At 39.7% G+C, this 25,025-nt stretch overlaps 1 protein-coding gene across 1 annotated transcript in view; it reads right to left on the bottom strand.

Annotated features, from left to right (window-relative positions):
• SH3RF1 (SH3 domain containing ring finger 1) overlaps positions 1-24,414 on the bottom strand; it is a 217,346-nt gene extending 192,932 nt beyond the window's left edge. The window contains exon 1 of the mRNA XM_032332580.1: positions 24,358-24,414. The gene's annotated coding sequence lies outside the window, so the exon portion shown is untranslated. The remainder of the gene's footprint in view (positions 1-24,357) is intronic.
• Between the last annotated feature and the right edge of the window lie 611 nt (positions 24,415-25,025).

The following is a 25,025-nucleotide window of genomic DNA, read 5'->3' as shown; positions in this document are numbered from 1 at the left end:
ATAAACGCAATGCCAGTCTGCATTCTAAGCCTCGGTCACCCATCTACTTCATTCTCCAAGCAAGTAGGAAAAGTAAAAGTTATCTCCAGCTCCCCCCCTTTTCCCTCTGCTCCCTCCCCCACAGATCAATGATCCAGACATCATTAGAAGTGCTTTTTAAATCTGCCCCTTCTCCCAATCCTTATTTCAGGAATGTTGATCTTCTACTTGAACAGTAAATACTTTCTCTGCTTTCAGTTTCTTCAGAGTACTTGATTCTGGAGAGAGCTTTAGAATCAAAGTCTTCTCCATCTACTAACTGGGTGACTGATGGCAAGTTTAGTCTTCTGTGCCTAAGTTCCTCCTGTAAAATGGGCCTAAAACTACTACCTGCCCCAGGGGTCTTGTGGAGATTTTACATAAGTCAATAAAAACAGAATGTTTGGAATTATGCCCAACACATGGTAAGTGCTTAATAAATTATGGTTATTTTTACTAGAGGGGCACCAGGGTAGCTCAGTCAATTAAGTATCCTTGATTTCAGCTCAGGTCATGATCTGGGGATCATGAGATTGAGCCCCACATAGGGCTCTGTTCTGGATGTAGAACCTTCTTAAGATTCTATCTCCCCCAACTCATGCAGCGCATGCCCACTCTCTCTCTCTCTCTCAAAAACAAAAAAATTTTAATATATAGTATATATTAATACATAGTGTATATATATATGTATATACATATATATATATTAACATCTAGATTCAATCCTGAATCCACTACTTGTTAACTAAATGACTGCAAATTTCCCTAATTTTCTGAGTTTCAACTTCCTCATCTATACAAATGCATATAATGCTATCTGCGTTGAAAGCTTATCATAAAAAATTAGTGACAAAACTCATTGAAAATCTAGCTCAGCGTTTTTATGGCACGTAGTGGGGCTCAATAAAATGTTTGCTTCCAGTCTCCTTTCTATGTACGTCTGCACCTTTTTCCACATAACTGGATTATCTCTAAGGTTCTTTCCAGCATTAAAAGTGTATCTCCATCCTAACTGCATAAAGGACATCTCAGGCAATGGGTTCCTCTTGTGAAGAGCCAAGTGGTCCTGAAGCACCTTAGTTGTCAGGAAAAGGGGCCCTGATCAGTTAGAGTCAGGCAAACCCAAAGAAGTTATTTTGGTCTACAGTAGTGGGAAGGTGGTGCAAACTCCACTGTCTGGCAGAAAATCTGAGCAGATGGAGTATTTATAGACACTCCCCAAAGATTTCAGTTCAATCGGATGGATGCTAGGGAGAAAGACTGATGAGTGGGAGGTAACTGAACTGAATCTTCTTCCAGCCTTCTTGAAACAGGTCTGAATATTTGAGGAACAGTTCGACAGCGGAATACCTGGGGAGGGCTTCAGTGCTCTGGGCTGACTCCAGTTCTAAACCTCATCTTCAGGGAGTGGGTCTTGAGGTTTAGCGAACTCAGAATCACCTACAACGCTCATTAAAAATATGGACATCCTAGTCTTGTTGCTCCAGACTCTCACTTAGTGGGTCTTGCAGGGGTTCAAGAAACAGGTGATTCTAATGCAGGTGATGCTGAGACAACAATTTGAGAAATGCAAACATATAGTCACCCAGAGGCACATTAAAAGAGATGTGTCCTGGGCATTGACCAAGGAAATACATCTCTAAAGGGCCCTCTAGAGCTCTGGTGTTATTGAGAAGGATATGGGAGCTTGAAGCCGTTCCTGGTTTTCTGGGGACAACAGAAGAGTCATTGTGTATTTCCATCTCCATTCATTCCAGTCTGTCTCCCTCTTCACTGCCCACTTCACCATGCAGTGCTGTCTCTCATCTAAAAAAAACACTGGACAGATTTTTTTTAGTTTTCTTTTATTTTTTTAAAGATTTTATTTCTTTGGGAGAGAGAAAGAGCAGAAGCGAGGGAAAGGGGCAGAGAGAGAAGCTGACTCCCTGCTAAGAAGGGAGCCCAACAAGGGGCTCAATCCCAGGACTCTGGCATCATGATCTGAGCCTAAGGCAGATGCTTAACCAACTGAGCCACCCAGGTACCCCATACTAGACAGATTTCTAAAGAATATGAGTTTAAAGTGCAGCTAAAATATTAGTCTGCCCAAAGTAACACACACTTGGCTGGCTCCAAGTTCCTTAAGACCCCAAACATGACCAGAGTCACCCCTATCACGCCTCGGAACTTTAACAGCTCAGTGCTGTTAAACTCCAGTGAAAACATGCCTGAAAACTAGGTGTCCCTGATATTTTCTGACCCAAGGATAAAGAAAAACTTAACCTACATGAGGAAAATATAATAGGATTTCTTCCTTTCTATTAAAAAATACTTTCTCTTGTCAAATTCCATTATCACTCTCAAAGTTTAAACCTTCCAGTGGTCTTTTTTGCTTCTAAGCAAACTTCACCTAACATAACTATAGAGAAAGAGGAGATAAATATCCATCACTTTAACCATCTCCGGGAAATGAAATTCCATAATCTTTCCTGGTAATCTATCTTTATATATTAAAGATTGTTTATCAATTTTCAGACTTTTTTCTGATAAAATTTAAAGATAAAGGTTGACTTTCCTAATGCATTTAAATAGGCCAGTTTAAATACACACACACACACACACACACACACACACGAACATGTGCTTGAATTCACTAGAGACTCATAACATATGACCCAGGTTTCTTTCTTCATTATAATACTGAGCAGAAGATGTGGGTCTTTCTCAATTTATCCACCCTAACTCACATGTGCACCCAAACACCAGCCTATATTCTGTGATTTCAAAATGAGTAGAAATGATCCCATCATAACATTTTCTTTTGTAGCTACTGCCTCCCCTTCTCTCTTCCTTGTTCCCAAATAAAATGTGTTTATTCATATTTTTAAAAGCATGATTATCATCACACTAGGTACTGATCATATTATGCTTAACTCATTTTTCCAAAAATTTGCCTGAATGCAGTAAGTGATTTTCCTCCTTTTGTTGACATCAATTTCCTTACTGGTTTTCTGTCCCTATTCCCCTAATCCCATACCTCCAAAATGTTCACCCCAACCTTCACATTGATCCTTAGAATTTCTATTCTTAGAGCTTTTTGTACCTGTTTTCTTTCTTTGAAATTTTGTGTCATGTGTGAATCAGGCAAACATAAAGTTTAAAGGAGCAATTTGGAAACTTTGTTAAAGTGGGGCACCTGGGTGGAAATCAATTAAGAATCCAACTCAGGTAGTGCGTTTCACCTCAGGTAGTGATCTCGGGGTCTTGATCTCAAGGTTGTGAGATTGAGCCCAGCATCGAGCCCAGTGTCAGGCTCCATGCTCAGGGCCCAGTCTTCTGGAGACACCCTCCCTTTCCCTCCCACCACCACGCCTGTAAAATAAATAAATAAATCTTAATTTTTAAAAAAAAGAAGAAAAAGAAAAATTTCTCAAAGTAATAAATAAAATCTTTAAAGTTAAATTTCCATGATCAGTTTATGCCACTGAACTTAATTTGATGAAATACAATAAATTTATTACAAACCATTCCCCAGGTAGATTAAACATGATACAATAAAAGTATCAAATAACTCATCAAAAAATGAATTAATGGTTGATGTTAATGAATTAGACCTAAGTATAGCAATATAGAAGATAATGTTTTTAATTGTCTTACTCAAAACAATCTTTTTTCTCTGTAATTTAAAATGAGCTCTGATAGAGTTTTTAAAAAATAGGAAACCAAGATGCTATCAGTCTAGTTGACATTATTCTCTTCTACAAAATTGTGAAGACTAAAGATGAAGATAATTTCCTTGTTTTCTATGATGCTTTTATGCAAAAATGATAATTTGCATAATTTCTTCAGACTCAATTGAATTTCTGAAGCTATTTTTCAAGCAAACTTCCACATGTCTCCAGTGTACACCATCTGTCTCATATCTCTCTCTCTCTCTCTCTCTCTCTCTTTTTTAAGTATTACAATTATCTTGTAACAGGAGCTGTCAAATCTTTATTCCCCAAGGATTCTTTCTTTTGATAAATGAAAAGGAACTGTATATATTGTTATGTGTAGTTGTATGAATGTGATGGGGGTTAAGGAAAGGTTAGATGTTCAAAGCAGTTATGGCTAAATTGACATATTGGAGGAAATGTGATCAGGTAAGCTGGCTGGAGTTTTTTAAATCAGATTCTTTACCCTAGGAAAATCAAGGAATGTTTAGTCAAAAGGTCAGGAAGCCCTGAAGCAAAGAAGAATTCACAAATACTCTTACTAAGGGTTCTGTGGTCAATACTACAAGCATTAGAGAAAATATGAAAAAAAGAGGATGACCTTACTCACAAGCTGCAAATTGCATATAAAGCCTGTTGGCATTTCCAAATGGTTGATGCTTTTACTGGGGAATCAAGTTTTATGTTTACATAGTAAGTTTATACTCAGCAGGAACTTCAGGAAATCGTATGGATTGCCAAGAAAAAGTCCATATTGAAGTATCTTTTAGAAAAAAAAAAATCCTGCCAAAAACATTTAGAAGGCTTTAAAAAAAAAAATGAAGTTTGCAAGGAAATGCAATAGATAAAATTTATGTAGTACTCAAAATTTACAACCAGTATATTTTATAGCATTTCATAAAAATTTTATTTGTAACTCAATTTCAATCAATTTGTAGAGCTATAATTACTGAAATCTAGTAAGAAGCTGCAAAGTACAGTTAAAGCTTCCGCTATCCAGAATCCTTGAAGAATGGGTCACTCTGAAAAACTCAGTTTTATTTGACTAAAAATATTTGAAATATAGTTTAAGTTTCCCTGGGTTTTGAAATAAAAGGCACTGGAAATTAACATTTCAGGATGACTCCAGGCCATCATTATAAATATTGGATTTGTACAAACAGAATAATTAACTGTGGTGTCTGATTGCCTTGGATTTGAGTTCTGACTCTGGAAATTTTTACTTAGGTGACTTTAAGAAAGTTATTTAATGTCGTCAGCCTTAGTTTCATCATCTGTAGAAGGGAGATGACAGTACCTATCTCTTTGGTTGTGGTAAAGCTTGGTTAAAAGAGAGAATTAAAGGACCTCTGGGTGGCTCAGTTGGTTAAGCATCTGCCTTTGGCTCAGGTCATGATCCCAGGGTCCTGGGATCGAGTCCCGCACTGGGGGGGGGGGGGTCCTTGTTCAGTGGGGAGCCTGTTTCCCCCTCTGCTGGTTGCTCTCCCTACTTATACATGTGTTCTCTCTCTGACAAATAAATAAAATCTTTTTTAAAAAGAGAGATAGAATACATTTGAAATACTTAGTGTATTTACATAGCACTTAGTAAGACCTCAGTAAAGTTTAACTAGTCTTAGTATTAATATCAGTGTTAGGGGCGCCTGGGTGGCTCAGTGGGTTAAGCCGCTGCCTTCGGCTCAGGTCATGATCTCAGGGTCCTGGGATCGAGTCCCGCATCGGGCTCTCTGCTCAGCAAGGAGCCTGCTTCCCTATCTCTCTCTCTCTGGCTGCCTCTCCGTCTACTTGTGATTTCTCTCTGTCAAATTAATAAATAAAATCTTAAAAAAATATATTAGTGTTAGTATTGACAGGATTATTTTACATTGAGGTACTTAAAAGCATTTTTCTAACAGCAAAATTTTATATTTTTAAATCCTTGTGTTTATCATTTTTTTGTTGTTGTTTTGTTTTTGTCTTTCTTCTCTTTCTATTGGCACCAGGAGCTGCCCAAATATATTTTTTTTATATTTTATTTAGGGGCACCCGGGTGGCTCAATTGGTTGCGTGGCTGCCTTTTGCTCTCAGGTCATGATCCCAGGGTCCTGGGATTGAGCCCCACATCAGGCTCCCTGCTTGGTGGAGAGCCTGCTTCTCCCTCCCCTTCTGACTGCCACTCCATGTGCTTGTTCTCTCTCTTTCTCTTTATCAAATAAATAAAATCTTAAAAAAAGAAAAAACATGTTCTAATCAAAAGCAAGTTTTAAATGATTGTCCCTCCTTGGTTTCTCTATCCTAATTCTCAGTGAACATAAATCCTACAAATACTTCTGGAACTCTTGAATTTTAAGAGCAGGAGGAGGTAGAGAGAGAGAGAGAGAGAGAAGCAGGAGGAGGGGAGGGGCAGAGGGACAAGCAGATCTCCCCCACCACTGAGCAGAGAGCCCAATATGGCCCCATCCCAGGACCCTAAGATCATGACCTGAGCCGAAGTCAGACACTTAACCATATCAGCCACCCAGCCATCCCTAGGAGCAGCCCAGATCTTTTAGTGGTGAGGGTTTGGAAGTGCAGGTGGGAGGAAGAGCAGATCAGGGGGCCAACCCAAATGCCCTGGCTGTCAGCAACTTCACTTTTCTGAGCTATCGCTAAGCTCCAGACCCATCTTCATCTCCATTTGTGATTCTAACCATTAGAAGGAATGCGAAGTCTTTACATATTCTTGGCCTGCGATATGCTCTGGTGTTTGACTCTCATGTTGGGAGTCATCCTCTCCCCCTCACCACCTCCTCACCACTTTTGGTAAGTAATCATCAGCTATGGGTTTTGGCTTAAACTTCTCTTGACCCTCAGTTTTCAGAGATTTTCTTCTGAGCATGTAAGTCACTTGGCCTACCTCCAATGGCAGATTTTTTCAGATTCCAGCCTTCTCAGTTGGGCCGAGCAATAGATCTACAGACTATGACTTCTTACTATTTTCACAGTAGCCATCTTTCTCAGTTAATTTAGCAAACTGCTAACATCTCAGTAATCAATTAACCCAATGGTAAGACTTATCTGTAGAGCAAGACAAATTGGTAAAAATGCAGCAATACCATCAAAGTTCATCTTCTCCTTATCTGTATCCACCCCTTCTCCCAAACCAATATATATGGTATATATGTAGTTATGCTTCTTATCTTTCTACAAGTTCAAATAACCATATATAAAATATATATATATATATATATATATATATATATATATATATATACCTATACCTATATTGGGAAGTTAAACTCTGTTTAAAAAATAGAGTTATGTCTGCATCTTGCTTTTTGTCTCTAAAACATATAATGTAGGACTCCCTTTTAGTCAACAAGCATAGAACTAACATTCTTTATATTGCATAGTTTTCCTTGGAATGGTTGTGTCCCAATCATTTTCCTATTAATAGCTGCCTATTAATTCACTCTTTTGTCTTCCTTAATTAGAAACAGAGCTGCAATAAACGTTCTTGTTTCTGTGTCTTATGTAGAGAATGGATGCCCTATGATGGAATTTCTGGGTTACAGGGAATGTACTATAAAAAATGCTTTTATTGAGATAGACTCACCATATAACACTGTGTAAGTTTGAGGTGTTGGCTTGACACATTTATCTACTGCAATATGATTTCTAGAGTAGCATTAGCTAACACCTTTATCATGTCACATAATTATCATTTCTTTTTGTGTAAAGAACTGTTAAGATCTAGTCTCTTGGTAACTTTGAAGTTTATAATACAGTATTTCTTACTATAGTCACTATACTTGCATTAAATCTGCAGAATTTATTTATCTACTAGTTGCAATAGAATGCCTGTTTTTAACAGATATTGCCAGATCCATTCCATGAACATTTAACAATTTAGATTTCTACCATCAGGGCATGAAAATACTCACTCCACATCCTCAAATCACCCTTTCTGGCTTCCACTTTTTAGAACTGTAACCATTTTGATAGATGCTTTATGTTATTTGATAAATATTTTAAATTGCATATCCCTGACATCGACTGAGGAAACCTCCTTTATTTATCATTCACATGTTGATTTTTTCTTATTTGAGTTTGTTAGTCTTTATCTTATCAGTTTAGTAAGAGCTCTTTGTATGTTAAAAACATTAGCTATTTCTCTGACATTGGCATTGCTAGTATTTTTCCCAATTGGTAGTCTTTTCACTTCTCCATAACTTTAAATTTAAAAAAAAATTTTTTTTAAGGGGCACCTGTGTGGCTCAGTTAGTTAAGTGTCTGCCTTTGGCAGGGTACTGGGATTGAGTCGAGTCCTGCATCAGGCTCCTTGCTCAGCAGGGAGCCTGCTTCTCCCTCTGCCTGCTGCTCCCCTTGTTGGTGCGTGTGCTCTCTCTCTCCCTGGCAAATAAATAAATAAAATCTTTAAAAAAAATTTTTGGAAACAATCGTAGGTCACCTGGGTGGCTTAATCAGTTGAGTGTCAGCTCTTGGTTCCAGCTCAGGTCATGATCTCATGGGTCGTGAAATTGAGATCCGCATCAGCTCCATGCTCAGCAGGGAGTCTGCTTGAAAATCCTCTCCCTCCCCCTTTCCCCTCTGCCCTCAAATAAGTAAATAAATCTTTAAAATTTTTTTGAAACAATCTCAAATTTACAGAAAATTTACAGAAAACATATCAAGAATTTCCATTTTCCTGGATGATCTGAGAATACGTTGCCAACATGATGCCCCCCCATCCCCTCACCGACATTTTCCTGCATAACCACAGCACAACCATCAAAATGGGAACATTGACAATCATACAGTACCACCAGTAAGTTCTGTCAATAAGAACAACAATAATAGCAATTCCCAATAGTTTCCTTTGAAGCAAAAATCCATCTAGTTCAGAATCCTGCATTGCATCTAACTATCATACCTCTTTAATCTCCTTCAACTTGGAAATAACTTCTCATTCCTGGATTCTTTTGAGGATTATAGGCTATTTTGTAGAATGTGGGTTTGATATTAGTCCTTATTATTAGATTCAGGTTATACACCTCTGGGAAAAAAAATGTACAGAAGGGATGCTGTGTTCTTCTCAAGGCATCCTATCATGTGGCACACGAGTTGCTTCTGCTGTTGTCCAGTTTGATAACTTGTTTAAGATAGTGTCTTCCAGTTGAGAGGCAACGTGGGGGGGCGGGGTAGGAAAAGAACAAATGGAACAAGATGAGATCGGGAGGGAAACAAACCACAAGAGACTCTTAATCTCACAAAACAAACTGAGGGTTGCGGGAGGGCGGGTAGGGAGAGGGTGGTGGGGTTATGGACATTGGAGAAGGTATGTGCTATGGTGAGTGCTGTGAAGTGTGTAAACCTGACGATTCACAGACCTGTACAACCTGGGGCTAATAATACATTATATGTTAATAAAAAAATAAAAAATTTATATAAAAAAAAGATAGTGTCTTCCAGTCTTCTGCACTGTAAAGTTACATATTCTCTCTGTAGTATTTTCATAGGGAGTGTTTTGAGATTAAGTTAACATTCTCTTATTAAACTTTCAATGTACTCTATGTATATATATATACATATGTATAATATATATATGTTTAATAAGAGAATATTATATATGGTTTTCAGTTTCATAAAAAGAATTACTTGCATTTCCATTATTAGTTATTTGGGTGCTTACTTTGCCCCAGATTTGTGGGCAATCTTTTCAAACTGGCTTCTGTACCTTTTTGCTATATCCGCAAATTCTTTGAGTATCTCCTTGATTTTGGCACTATGAGATGTTCCAGGTTCCCTTTGAACTTACTCTGCTTGGTCCTAGAATCTCATTTCTCCAAGGAGCTCTGGCTCCTTTCTGTGGAGAATGGTTTTCAGAAATTAAGATCCTAGCAGTGTCGTGCTCATCACTTGCGGAGTAGCTCTGCCTTAGACCTTCTCAGTGGACCAAAAAGGAATATACACACACATTTGCATCCATTTTTATTTCCATAGCTATATATATTGAAATCCATGATCTCAAGATACTTCCAATTTCCATCACTACTGCAGGGCTGATTCTATTTTCTCCCTTTCCTTATTTATAACTCCCTTTTCCCGATCCCCATTTCCCTCCGTTTGCTTACTTCTTTGATCAAGCCTCCTGTATATAATCCATCTCCTATAACCCTATGCTGCCCTTCCTCCACCTGAGCTCTGCCATCCTGCTGCCCACACAGGATACCCCCCTACCTAGCCTAGGTTCTGTAGGGCCAGGCCATTCCCCTGTGAGGGCCACTTCCTCACCCAAATGTTCTGATACCCTGCACCATGATGTCCATCTATGCAGAGGCCCTCCCTCACCTTGCTCATGCCTTGACATCCTACACTGGGATATGTCCTCTGAATCCTTCCATTCAGACACTCCTTACCCTGCTTGGTCTCTGACAATTCACACCCGGCCACCCCTCCACTGGGACACCTTCTTCACCCTGCCCAGATTCTGATATTCCTTTCTGGACTGTTTTCCCGAACAGCAGTCCTCCTTACCCCATTCGATCTGTTCTGTTATGGCATGAGATTAACCATTTTATTCCCTGTGGCCAGCTGTGCAGTACCGCTTGCTTCAACAAACTCCTCCAGATGATAAGAGAGAAAACTAGAAACTCAAAAATGGGATTGAAGAGAATCTGCTGGGCAGAAGTATGCTAGCCTAGATGGGAATGCCAAGGAATCTTGTTTCCTTCACTTCCCACCACAAACCAAGTGAATCAAGCTTTAAGAAATACATTTGTAGTGGGGAGTGCCTGGGTGGTTCAGTTGGTTAAGCATCTGCCTTCGGCTCAGGGTTCTGGGATCGAGCCCCACGTTGGACTCCCTGCTCAGTGGGGAGTCAGCTTCTCCCTCTCCCTCGGCCCCTGCTTGTGCTGTCTCTCTCTTACCCTCTGTCAAATAAATAAATAAAATCTTTAAAAAAAAAAAAAGAAATATATTTGTAGGAATGGATGTTTGATGGAAAGGAGGCTGGCATTTCTCTGTCTGTGGAGGTGAGGGCAAAGTCCAGGAGGAGTGTCAGGAGAGCTTGACTTGTGTCTCCTGAAGTGTGAGGCTTGTCTGTGAATATAACACTAGAGCTTTCTCCTTGGAGGGTCTGGAGGAGGCATGTGGTCTAGAAGAGTCCCCACAACAGGGCAGGGAGACAGGCTGAATTGGTATTTCCACCATCTGACAGCAAAAGCATGCTTAGTTTCTTTTCACAGCATTCACAGCACCATTAGGTAGCAGGGCTTGGGTCCTCTTGAACTGAATCCCAGGAAGAGGGCTGCTTGCCAGGGTGAATTAAAAAAAAAAAAAAAAAAACTAACTCCATGAAAACAAAAGGTAGAGGGCAGAAGGCAGGGATTAGGGACACCTGGAGTGTTGCAGAGGTCAGCCAGCAAGTGCATCAGCTGGCTCCAGGGAAAACCAGTGCGGGTGCAGAGGTCTCCAAGGGAAATCTCCCGAGGCCACGTGCTGCACATGGAAGAAGCAGAATTTGAAAATGTGTCATGAGGGAGGGTTTATGACCAACAAAACAAATATTATAGATAGTGTGGGCTCATCATTCCACTCCACCCACTCCTGGTCCCATTGCTGGAGGAGGCTCCTGTGGAGCGGGCATAGATAAAACAGGCACTCACACCTCATCCTCTCCGTCCTCTACAAAGCAGTGAGTCAGACCTGAACTGGGAAGACGGAGAACCACTGAATGGAGAGAGGTATGGAGGTTTTCATTTAGGCTGGATCCAACTACAAAATATCTGAATGTGGGACTGTTTTTATTTCTGTTTTTTTTTTTTTTTTTTGAAAGACTATATATTTATTTGACAGAGAGAGATCACAAGCAGGCAGGGAGGCAGGCAGAGAGAGAGGAGGAAGCAGGTTCCCCGCTGAGCAGACAGCCCATTGCGGGGCTTAATCCCAGCACCTTGAGATCATGACCTGAGCCAAAGGCAGAAGCTTTAACCCACTGAGCCACCCAGGTTCTCCATGTGGGACTGGTTTTAGACTCCAAAGTATGTGAAAAGGCATTGGGTCCACCAGAAATGTGACCAAGAGCAAGGAGATATTTCTGGGGAAACATTGTGTGCGGCTGCAGTGGGAGAAAACAAAGCTGTTTCCTGACTGCACCTTCATCAGCCAGGCCAATTCAATAAGCCTGTTGTCACTCTGCCGCTCTTTAGCTCTCTTTGCATTTTTCCTTTTGCAGCCTGGGACTTGATCTACTTAGGGAGTCAGTCATAAGACTCCACTTTGAAAAAAAAAATTGGAAAAAAAATCCACTTTGAGGTGTACTTATCTTTTCTACATTATTTGTTTTCTTTTTTTTTTTTTTTAAAGATCTATTTATTTGAGAGAGAGAGAGAGAGAGTGAGTGTGTGTGTGTGTGTGTGTGTGTGTGCGCGCGCGCGCGCGCCCACGGGAGCAGGGGGAGGGGCGGTAGAAGAGGAAGAGAATCCTCAAGCCACCTTCCTGCTGGACTGCGGGGCTCATCCCAGGACCCTGAGGTCATGACCTGAGCAGAAATCAAGAGTCCCACACTTAACCGACTGAACCACCCATGCACCCTCTATCTTATTTGTTTTTTATTTATTATTTTCTATCTTTATTCACTCTTTCAAGTTTTTCTTTGGTTTATTTTGCAGTTCTTGTTCCATTTTCTTAGACTGAGTTCTAAATTTGTTTTTCCTGTTTTCTTTAATAATGAAGCTCTTAAGACTATAAATTCCTTCCCAATAGGAATAGTTTGAGCTATGTCATATATGTTTTGATATGAAGTTTTTTTTCTTGATTACTTTCTAGATAGTTTGGGTAATTTGGGTTTTATTTACATATTATTTATGTTTATATAAAACTGTATATTTATATACTTAATATCATTTTAGTATATTTTATTTATATTTATTTGTATTTTAAGTAGTACTTGTATTTTGAAGTGTTATTTAGGATGTTGGTTCTCAATTTCCAAGTCATTAGAGGGGCTTTTTTGGGGGGCTATTATTCCCTTTTCATTATTTATTCCCTCCCCCCTTTTAGGGATTACAGGTCAGGGAATGTGGCGTATAAAATCTCTACTTTTGTGAATCAGATATTAGATAACCTACATATTATTCTGGACCAAAGACGAGACTAATGTTTATAAATGTTCCATTAATATACAAAAGAAACATAGTTATGAGATGTAATGTTCCATACATCTTTTAGGTCAAATTTGTTGGTTGTTTTATTCTATTTCCTCCTCCCCCCCTCCCTTTTTTTTGGTCTGCTAGATTTGACTGATTCTGAAAAAGGTATATTAAAATCCCTATTAAAATTGTATTTTTACTAGATACTCTTAATAGTTTTTGCTTTATATATTTAGTTTCTTTTTTTTTTTTTTTAAGATTTTATTTATTTATTTGACAGAGAGAAATCACAAGTAGATGGAGAGGCAGGCAGAGAGAGAGAGAGAGGGAAGCAGGCTCCCTGCTGAGCAGAGAGCCCGATGCGGGACTGGATCCCAGGACCCTGAGATCATGACCTGAGCCGAAGGCAGCGGCTTAACCCACTGAGCCACCCAGGCACCCCTATATATTTAGTTTCTATACTGATTGGTGAACATGGGTTATGGTTGTTATATCTAGCTATAAATTTGTCTTTTATCATTACATAATATCAATATTTGTCCTGCTTATTCCAACATTGCTATTGCTAGACTTGGCTTCTTTTGATTTATATTTATCTGATGATATCTCTGTATATCATCTGAATTTCAACCTCTAACACTTTGTTTAAAGTGGGTTTCTTTAGGAATATGTGGTTGGGTTTTGTTTTTTAATCCACACAGACAGTTGTCGGTGGATATTATCCTACTGTCTTCTGATTTCAGAGTTGCAGATAGAAATCTGAAGTCGGTCTGGTTCCTTCTCGTGTCAATGACTTGTCCTTCCCATCTGGAAGACTGTAGAGCTTCGTCATTATCCTTGAAATTAGCCCATTTTACTGGAATCTGTTGTGTTTGTTCCCCTTTTTATAGCTCTTTCCCTTGGAACTCAAAGATTGCTTTCTATCTGAACCATTTCCTTAGCTCTGCATGATTTTCTTCACCTATTTGTTTAAATATCGCCTCTTCTCTGTCTATTACTATTCCTCCCTCTGAGATCCCTATTTATTTATACACTGCAACTTCTGGGTCTGTCTTCTGGCTCTCAGATTTGCTCTGATGGTTTCTGTCTTTAAATTTTTGCTGTTTGGAGAGATTTTTCCACTTGTTCTTCCAGGCCCATGTTCACTTCTCAGTAGTTGCCATCCTCGTTTTCAATACATCTGCTGTATTTTTAAACTCAAAAATCATGTTCTTGAGTTCCAGTTATAGCAGTTTAATGCTGTAATTGGAGCCCCTTGATTGCATTAATTGCTTTTTTTGGTTCAAGTTGCCATGTACTCCTCCAGCCATTTGATTTTGCTGGCAGCTGCCCATCCAGGGTGCTGGGCACATTCTTTCCCTCTCTGGCTTGGTTGTGACTTTGCCTACTTGCAGGATTATTTGCCCTGGGCCAAGTCTTAAGCAATCCCATGGGTTACTGAAGGCTCAGTGCTCTCTGCCTCTGTGGACAGACAAGGTATCAGCTGGAAAATCCTGTCTCTCACCCAGGCTTTGCTGCATCCTAGTTTCCTCACCTACAAAAGTCAATGTTCATCCTGCCTCAAAGACACAGAGGCTTTAGCTCATCCATTAAGTCACCAGCCACTCTTGAGGACCAGAAAGACTAACAGGTCCTTCCAAGGGCAGCTGTGTCAGCCGTAGGGTTGCCAGATAAAATATATTACATGGGACATACTTACACGAAAATATTTATTCATTGTTTATATCAAATTTAAATTTAACTCGGTGTTCTGTATCTCCCTCTCTCTCCTTCGGTCTCTCTCTCTGTGTCTCTTTTTGGCTCAACCTGGCCACCCCAGTCAGCTGAGTTGCTTTCCCTCCCAGCTTTCCACTTATCTTTTGATCTCATAAGGCAAGCTCTCTCCAATAACTTTGGAACTCTGACCCTTGCCTTCGGGCACTTTCTGAGGCCCCAGACTCTCTCTGGCCTGGAGGATGTCAAGGTCCATGTCCAGTACAGGCTCTCTCCACATTGAATCCCCACAGTCCTGCATGTCCCTTCCCACCTCAAGGGCTCCACTCAAGAAGTTGTTCACAGCTGCACTTAGTTGCTAGAGCAAAGTAGCTCTCATAGAATGTATGAGGAAAATAATTTTTATCCTAGAGCTCTGCAGCCAACCAATCTATCAATTACATAGAATACAGGCAAAAATATTTTCATAACTGCAAGTCTCAGAAAGCCTGTCTCTCAAGATTTTTCTTTTCTTTTCTTTCTATTTTTTTAAAAGATTTTATTTATTTGAGAAAGAGAGAGTGAGCGAGAGTACATCGTGGGCGGGTGGATGGGCGGCAGAGAGCCTGATGCAGGGCTGGATCCTGACACTCCAGGATCATGACCTGAGCCAAAGGCAGATGGTTAATCAACTGAGCCTCCCAGGCATCCCTCTCAAGTATTTTTCTAAAGAAGTAATGGGAAGATGTGCTCAAGTAAACAAGGGAATAAAATATGGAACAAGAAGATGTGGGATCTGAAAGGGGTGGGTCCAACCGAGGAGTGCGAGGAAGGGAAGTTCCAGAGTACTAGTTGGCAGCTGGCCTGGAGAGGAATTAGGCCAAATTGGAGTGGAAAGACAGAATGCAGAAGGGAGATACTCACACATTAAATATTGCGTGGAAGATAATGTAAGAATGTAAGGACTTGATAAAAGACAGACAATCTAGGTCTTTCCAGTCAATTTTTTTTCTTCCAGTTAATTTTATTTGAGATGGGATCACCATTCAGAGCTGCTCGCATCAGGGATCTTACGGAGAGTAGGTCTTATTCAGATTCAAACCCCCAGGGCAGGCTGTAATCACAACAATCCCTGGAGATAAGATAGACTATATGTTAGAGGCTAAAAAATGCAATAACTTCTGCTCAGATTCAGACCTCAGAGATTTCAAAAGAATTCATCTCAAAACTTGAGTTCCTACTTTAATTCTGTCTCCACTCATTCCGGCTGACAGAAACCAAACTAAGAAATCTACTTTGGATTCTGGTCTGGCATGGAAGGAACTTGGAAGTTTCCACTTCATTCTAACAACAAGTAAAAAGCTGAACAAACTGAAAAATTAACAACTCTCCTTAGCTCTGTAAGAGAAAGGAACAGGGCACATTGCTTCCTCCGAAACTGGAGAGACTGGACAGATGGCTACAGAGAATCACAGTGAAAACTTCCACAGAAACAAGCACCAAAGTAGAAAAACCTGAACTGTAAAGGCAGACCTCACTTTATTGTGCTTCACAGATAACTGTATTTAAAAAAAAATTTTTTTAAATAAACGGAAGGTTTGTAGCAATCCGGTATTGAGCAAGTCTATCAGCACCATTTTTCCAACACATTTGCTCACTTCATGTCTCTTTGTCACATTTTTATATTTCCTACAATCTTTCAAAATTTTTCATTATTACTATATTTGTTACAGTGATCTGTGATCAGGGATCTCTCACATTACTACTGTAATTCTTTGGGGGCTCCATGAACCACTGATTAAGTATAAGATACTTAATCAGTAAATGTGTGTGTGCTCTGATGGCTCCACTGACCAGACTTTCCCCCATCGTTCTCCCACTTCTTAGGCTTCCCTGTTCTCTAAGACACAATAGTATTGAAATTAGGCCAGTTAATAACCCTACAATGGCCTCCAAGTGTTTAAGTGAAAAGAAGAGTCATAGGTCCCTCACTTCAGATTAAAAGATAGAAATGATTAAGTTTAGTGAGGAAGCCACGTGGAAAGCTGACAGGTAGGCTAACAGGTAGGGCTTCTGCACCAAATAGCCAAATTGTAAATGCAAAGGAAAAGTTCTTGAAGGAAATTTAAATGTGCTACTCTGGTGAACACAGTCTTACGGCTGATATGGAGAAAGTTTGAGGGATCTGGATAGAAGATGAAACCAGCCAGAATATTCTCTTAAGCCAAAGCCTGATCCAGAGCAAAGCCCTACTCTCTTCAATTCTCTAAAGGCTGAGAGAGGTGAGGAAGCTGCAGAAGAAAAGTTGGAAGCCTGCAGATCAACATCTGCATTGGTGAGGTTTAAGGAAAGAGGCCAGCTCCATAACATCAAAATGCAAGGTGAAGCAGCAAGTGCTGAGGCAGAGGCAAGTTTTCCAGAAGATCCAACTCAGATACTTCAGGAAGATGGATGCACGAAACAACAGATTCTCGATGTAGATGAAAAGGTCTTCTATTGGAAGAAGATGCTATCTAGAACTTTTAAAACTAGAGAGAGGTCAATGCTTGCCTTCAAAGCTTCAAAGCAGAGGCTAACTCTCTTGCTAGAGGCTAATTAAGCTGATGACTTTTAAGTTAAAGCCAATGCTCTTTTACCATTCTGAAAATCCTAGAGTCCTTAAGAATTATGGGAAATCTACTCTGTGCTCTGTAGATTGACCAACAAAACCTGGATGACAGCACATCTGTTTATAACATGGTTTACTGAATATTATAAGCCCACTGTTGAAACCTACTGCTCAAAAAAAAAAGTTTCCTTTAAAAATATGACTCCTCATTGGCAATGTACCTGGTCACCCAAGAGCTCTGATGGAGATGGACAACAAGATTAATGTTGTTTTCATACCAACTAACACAACATCTGTTTTGCAGATCAAGAAGCTATATTGACTTTTAAATCTCATTATTTAAGAAATACGTTTTGTAAGGCTACAGCTGCCATGGACAGTGATTTCTCTGATGGATCTGGAAAAGTGAATTGAAAGCCTTCTGGAAATACTCACAATCCATGAGTTGCTTCTCATGGATGAGCAAAGAAAGGGTTTTATTGGGATGGAAACTACTCCTGGTGAAGATGCTGTGAAGATTGTTGAAATGACAACACAGAATTTAGAATATTACATTAACTTAGCTGATAAAGCAGCAGTAGGGTTCAAGAGGATTGACTCCAACTTTGAAAATTCTTCTGTGGGTAAAATGTCAGACAGCATCACTTCCTACAGCAAAATCATCCGTGAAAGGAAGAGTCAATCAATGCAGCAAACTTCATTAGTGTCTTATTTTAAGAAATTGCCACAGTCTTCCCAGTGTTCAACAACCATCACTCTGATTAGCAGCAGCCATAAACACTGAGGCAAGACTCTCTACCAGCAAAGAGGTTATGACTTGCTTAAAGTTCAGATGATGATTAGCACTTCTTTAGCAATAAAATATTTTTTTAATTAAGACATTACATTTTTGGGGGGCTCCTGAGTGGCTCAATGGGTTAAAGCCTCTGCCTTCAGCTCAGGTCATGATCCCAGAGTCCTGGGATCGAGCCAAATATCAGGCTCTCTGTCAAATAAATAAATAAAATCTTTAAAAAGAAAAAAGACATTACATTTTTTAAAAACAGAATGCTATTGCACATTTAATAGACTATGGTATAGGGTGAGCATAACTTTTATATGTACTGGGAAACCAAAAAATTCATGTGATTTGCTTTATCACAATATTTGCTTTATTTTGGTGGGCTGGAACCAAACCTGCAACATCTCTGAGGTATGCCTATAATTGACAAATTGCTAAAGGCTCAGTGTGGACAAGGTGGGATGAGGTGCCAAAATTTTGTCAGCCTTACTTCCTGGAGTTCTAATAAGTTCTCATGAAATAGAGAAAATCCTCTCTGCTTCTGGTGGAAAAAGGGGGAAGAGGAAGCCTTTTGAAATGTGCTAGAGCATTCTGCTCTTCTTAACAAGGTCTGCCCTCAAGGATTTAAACACAGCCTAATCTGCCAAGTTTTATCAGAGGCTTACTGACCTGCAGGAAGGGAAATGCTCAACTCCCTTCCACTCTTAGCCATCTTGTCCCACCTAAGGTGGGGGGTGGGGGAGGGGCAACCAAGAAGCATAGGAAGTTCACAGCTAGAGGCACAAGCTCAGGAAAGACTGAAACCTAATAATAGTACTATAGAATGCTTCCCCTACTCCCACACCTCACCATTGCATTACTAAAAGCCCATTTACAGCAGTTTCTTTTTCCCATTATATCATGCCCACCTATCAAAAAAATTAAAAGACATACAAAAGACAACCACTTAAGGAAGAAATATCAATTCTCTGCAAAATCCTTCTGGGCACAGAACCAGAGGGAATATTTTCTAACTCACTCTACGAGGCTAGCTTTACCTTAGTACCAAAACATGTCCAGATCTATATGAGGAAAACTTCAAAGAAATCAAAGAAGATGAAAGAAATCAAAGAACTAAGCAAATGGAGAGATATTCCATGTTCATGGATAGGAAGACTCAATATTGTCAAGGTGTCGTTCTTCCCAACTTGATCCATAGATACATCACCATGCCAATCAAAATCCCAGCAAATTTATTTTGTGACTATTGAAAAACTGATTCTGAAGTTTGTACAGAGAAGCAAAAGACCCAGAATAGTTGATACAACATGAAGGAAAAGAACAAAGTCAGAGTACTGACCCCATCCAACCTCAAGACTTAACACTTAAGCTATAGTAATCAAGACAGTGAAGTATTGGTGTGAGAATAGATTCCAACAGAGCAATGGAACAGAATAAAGAGCCCAGAAATGGACCTCCCTAAATATAGTTAACTGACCTTTTCGTAAAAAGATATTTTTATTTATTCATTTGAGAGAGAGAAAGCACAAGCAGGGGGAGGTGCAGAGGGAGGGAGAGAAACAGAATCCCCACTGAGCAGGGAGCCCAATGTGGGGTTTGATCCTAGGACCCTGAGATCATGACCTGAGCCAAAGGCAGATACTTAATTGACTGAGCTACCTAGTTGCCCCTAGTAAACTGATCTTTGACAAAGAAGCAAAGGCATTACAGCAGAGCACAGTAGTCTTTCCAATAAATGATGTTGAAACAAAAAAATTAAATCTTTTATCTAGACTCAGACTTTACACCTGTCATAAAAATTAACTGAAAATGAATCATAGACTTAAATGTATAATGCAAAAACTACAAAAGGTTCTAAAAGATAACACGGGAGAATATTCAAATGTCCTTGGGTTTGGTGAGGATTTTTAGCTACAACACCACCAAGCATGATCCATGAGAGAGAGAGAGAGACTTGATAAGATGGACCTGATTAAAATAAACAGTTCTTTTCTGTGAAAGATGTTGAGAGAATGACAGACAAGCTACAGACTGGGAGAAAATATTTGCAAAAGACATATCTGATAAGGGACTGTTACAAAAACTGTACAAGGAACTTTTAAAGCTCAACAATAAGAAAACAAACAACTCAATTAAAAAATGAGCCAAACACTTCAGCACACACTTCACTGAAGAAGATATACAGATGGCAAATAAGCATATGAAAAGATGCTTTACAACACGTGTCATCAGGGAAATGCAAATTAAAACAACAATGAGATAGCACTACACACCTATTAGAATAGCCAAAAACCAGAACACTGAAAACACCAAATGCTGTGGTGGATGTGGAACAACAGGGCCTGTCAGTCATTACTTGTGGGAACCCAAAACAGTCCAGCCACCTCAGAAGACAGTTCGGTGGTTTCTTACAACACTACACACGCACTTTCCACATGATCCAGCAAGTGCACTCCTTGGTATTTACCCACAAGGGCTAAAAACTCTTGTCCATGCAAAAACCTGCACCTGGGGTTTATAGAAGCTTTGCTCATAACTGCCAAAATTTGGAAGCCACCAGAATGTCCTTCGACAGGTAAGTACATCCAGATTATATTTTTCAGCACTAAAAAAGAGATGAGTTAGGAAGGCATGAAGAACCTTAAGTGAATACCACCAGGTGAAAGCAGCTCATCCAAAAAGGTTACCTACTGTATGATTCCAGCTATGTGATATTCTATAAAAGGCAAAACTGTGGAGACAATAAAACAGATCAGTGGTTTCCAGGGGTTGGAGGGGAACAGTGAATAGGCAAGAGCATGGAGGGGGTTTAAGGCAGTGAAACTATTTTTTATGATACTACAGTAGTGGCTACATGGCATTATACACTGTCCAGACCCATAAAAATTACAACACCAAGATGAGCCCTAATGTAAATTATGACCTCTAAGTTACAATGTGTTAAAGTCGGTCCCTCAATTACAGCAAATGTACCACTCTGGTGCTGCACGGGGAGGCTGATAATGGGGAGGGAGTCTATGCACACATGGGGTCGGAGATACCTGGGAAATAAAATCTCATACACACACACACACACACTTTTGGCAAGTGAGGAAAAGTAGACTCTGTGTGTGTGTGTGTGTGTGTGTGTGTGTGTAATATAGACTATAACCCCATCTCTTGATATAAACACATAATGATTTTTGAAATTTTACTTGCCTTAATTTCCTCATCTGTAAAGTGAAACTAATAATACCAAGTACTTGAAAGGATTGTGGGGAGGACTGAATGAGTTCAGCACATTGAAAACAGTGCCTGGCCCATGGTGAGCACCATGTTCACGGCAGCTAACACAATTAATGAGTGACAACGGTGTTTTGTATTATTGGAAAAGTGAGCTCAAGAATCAAATTGGCAAGAAGAATGATGAAAATTTGCAATTATTCTAGAAAATTATATCACCACATGATGGGACACCTGGGTGGCTCAGTTGATAAAGTGACCAACTCTTGATTTCAGCTCAGTTCATGATCTCAGAGTCTTGGGATTGAGCCCTTCACTGGGCTCTACACTCAGAATGGTGTCTGCTTGAGGATTCTCTCTCTCTCCCTCTCTGCCCCTCCCTCTGCTCACACCCTCTCTCTTGTCTCTAAAAATAAATAAACACATCCTTAAAAAAAAAAAAAAGAAAGAGAATTATATCACTACATGAGTAAAACTAAGCAATAAAATAACATATTTGGAGTCATTTCATACAAAATAGGACACTACTTTCCAATACAGCACTGTGTCTCACTGCCCAAACTAAGGAAATTTATGACCAAGTTGAATATAAATTTATAGCAAATAAATACTAAGGAAAACTTGATCCTGAGAGAATTCTGTGATGTCCCCTGCTTCTAAGTAGATACTCACAAGGCCCCGAAACGCTCTGAGTCTGAGAAGTTTGCTTGGATAACAAGATTGTCACCATGACCTCATCTTGGCTCAAAGCTGCTTGTTTATTTCTGGTTTTCAGTTATGCTCTGGACATAGCTCAAATGCTCAAGAACATTTATCATCCCTGTTCAAGTTTCCAAAGAGGACGTGATTTGCTGTTCCCTGCCTGGGAGGGGAGCCTGGAGCAAGGACACCTGCTGTCCTTCCCCTGCTGGGGAGGGGACGGCTCATATGGTCAGCAAGTGCCTGGCATTCCTGGGCCCTACCTTACTAGAAGCTAGGATTATGTGTCCCAGGCCTCAGGTGCCCAGCCTGTGGCCCTCTTGGGCCTGCTGGCCATGAAGCGGCCCGTAAGCTCCCTCTCACTTCCAGTTCCCAGCTGGTGAAGTGCTCCCCCTCCCCTCCTTCCATTTCTTCCTGGGAGGATGAGGCCAGCTTGAGGTTCTTGGCAGCTGCTCTGTAAGTGGACAGAGTGAGTCCCAAAAGTCTAGATTAAGGGGAAGCAGCATACTCCAACAGGCTTCAGGGCCTCATTCTCCAACATGGTTTCCTGGAAACCTTTCTCAGCCATTTATTCAGAGAAAACCATTTATTATATTAAAACCATCAATTAATATAAACATTATGCTCTGATCCACATTCAACTGCTGATTCTTCCATCTACCCTTTCTATTTGTGATAGCCCCGGAGGAAGAGGGAAACAGAGGGGAGAATTCAGGCCTGAACCCCTTTACATGCCTAACACCTCATTTGAGTAAACTCTTACAGAAAACATTTGTTGAGCGAGCACTAAGCATCTGTGTATCCACATACATGAAAACACAATTTTTGTATCCATTAGTTTCTTATAGGAATTATTAAGGTGATTATAATTTTTGCATACTACTCCCAGCAAGACAGGCTGATGTGGTAATATGGAGACAGTCCCAGATCTGAATTCTGTTTCTACCACCTCCTGGGTATATGGCCTCAGGAAAGTTGCCAACCTTCTTGGGCCTCAGTTTCCTGATCAGTCAGAGGTTCTGTCATCTGATCTGACCTATGATTTGATCCTATCATCAGGTTCAATGAACTGATATGTAAAGGACCTAGTGGCAGATATGGGGGTAAAAAAGTGCCGAAGTATTTTTAATTCACATCAACATTTCCCCTTTGAGATGCAAACCAGATAGGTCTACAGGCAATCCCCATCTGTGAGGACACTGTGCCACCTCCCAGAAGCTTTTAGGAGCTCTGTCTGTTCCATAATGAACACAGTACAACTTGGTATTTCCAAGCTTATCAAAAATCAATCCATGCACATTGTAGCCTCACTATTTTGTAAGAAGGCCAGAACTGTGCCCTATTTAAAAAGTGTTTGAGGGGCACCTGGGTGGCTCAGTGGGTAAAAGCCTCTGCCTTCGCCTCAGGTCATGATCCCAGAGTCCTGGGATTGAGTCCCGCAACGGGCTCTCTGCTCTGCGGGGAGCCTGCTTCCTCCTCTCTCTCTGCCTGCCTTTCTGCCTACTTGTGACGTCTGTCAAATAAATAAAGTATTTAAAAAAAAAGTGTTTGAGATAGGGATGGTAACCTAGGAAAATGCTTATAGCTTTAGACCCATCCAGTATCACTTCTGCCAAGACCTATCCCTGTCAGGATGACTAGTCTCATATATGTATTGGATTATATGCCAAGAAAGATTCTGCCTTAAAACTCCCCAGTAGACTTGGGGGGCCTAGGTAGCTCAGTTACTTGGGTGTCTAATTCCTGATCTCAGCTTGGGTCTTGATCTCAGGGTTGCAAGTTCAAGTCCTGCACCAATATATATATATATATTTATATTTACATATAAATAAATAAAACTTATATATAAATAAGTATTTATATATGAATAAGTATATATAATATATAATATTTATATAATATATATTTTATATTATAATTTTTAAAAAATCAAATATAAAATTATATATATACAATATATGTTATATATTTCAAATATAATATATTATAATATATGATGATATATAATATAAATATAAAATATATATTTATACATAATACATAATATATAATTTTAGTATATAATATAAAATTATGTTTATTATATATTACATAATATATGGTTATATATTATAATTATTTATATATAGTATATAATCATTTTAATATATGATTTTATATAATTATTTTTATATAAATAAATATATTAAATAAGTAAATAAATAAATAACTGCCTCAAGAACCTTATCAGTAAAGACACAGTAGTACCTCAAAGCAGGTGCAATAGAAATACAAACCACTGCCTCAGCCCAGCAGACTAATTTCAAACCTGAATGTATGTTTTAAACCAGTAAAAATGTGCAAGCATGAAAGCAAATTGATACCACAATTTCCTCAAATTACATGATAAAATCAGTTCCTTCTATAAGCCAAATCACAGTTAAAAGCTACTCTTTATTGTCAGAATAAGATAATGTTGCACATGGAAATTTTGTATTAAGAAGTATGAAGTAACAGAATTGTTTTATTATGGCCTAAAGTATCTTTGAGACTTACTTTCTGTCATTCAAGCTCGCTGGGGCAATGCTTTCTTGGAATTCCATTCATAGCTGATCTCCTTCAGAGGAGCTGGCCGGATCTGCTGTTGAGCAAACTGAGGTCACTATGAGCCCTCAGCACTGAGCCCTCAGCGCTGAGAGGGAGGGCCCGAACGCAAGAACCGCTGAGGTTCAGGTAGCAGGAAGGGTGTGCCCACGAGGCCAGAACCCAGCCAGGGAATGCAGACACACAGGAGACCAAAGAGGGTCAGAAACTCAATACATATTACGACTGCTTTATTCTTATGGCTATATGAGGTCAGTCACGCTGCTCACTATCAGAGAAGCCACTCCTGAAGGTCTTCTCTCTCTATTGTGGAAACCAGTAGCATCAATTTTGAAATGTTTTCTAGACCAAAACTCTTTCTGCCTTGTTTGTCGGGGGAGAACTCAGAATCTCAGGGTAAAATGTATTTAAGTACTAAGGTGGGCCTGGAACTATTGCAAAAACCTATATTTGTGTGGCCACCTTCTTTGTGAACATGGGATATCTTTCTCCTCCAGCAAAAATATAGACTAGGTGCCACGATGTTCATACTTGAACATCATCTCTACCATCTCCTCCTTTGTTTTCCTCAGGGAACTGACCTGGATCAGAAATGGAGAAGACCACATCTTCCTTATCCA

This window comes from Mustela erminea, chromosome 2 (genome assembly GCF_009829155.1).
Source record: "Mustela erminea isolate mMusErm1 chromosome 2, mMusErm1.Pri, whole genome shotgun sequence".
NCBI classification, from domain to species: domain Eukaryota; kingdom Metazoa; phylum Chordata; class Mammalia; order Carnivora; family Mustelidae; genus Mustela; species Mustela erminea.
The sequence above is the reverse complement of the archived record's forward strand: the minus strand, read 5'-3'. Positions and strand labels throughout refer to the sequence as shown.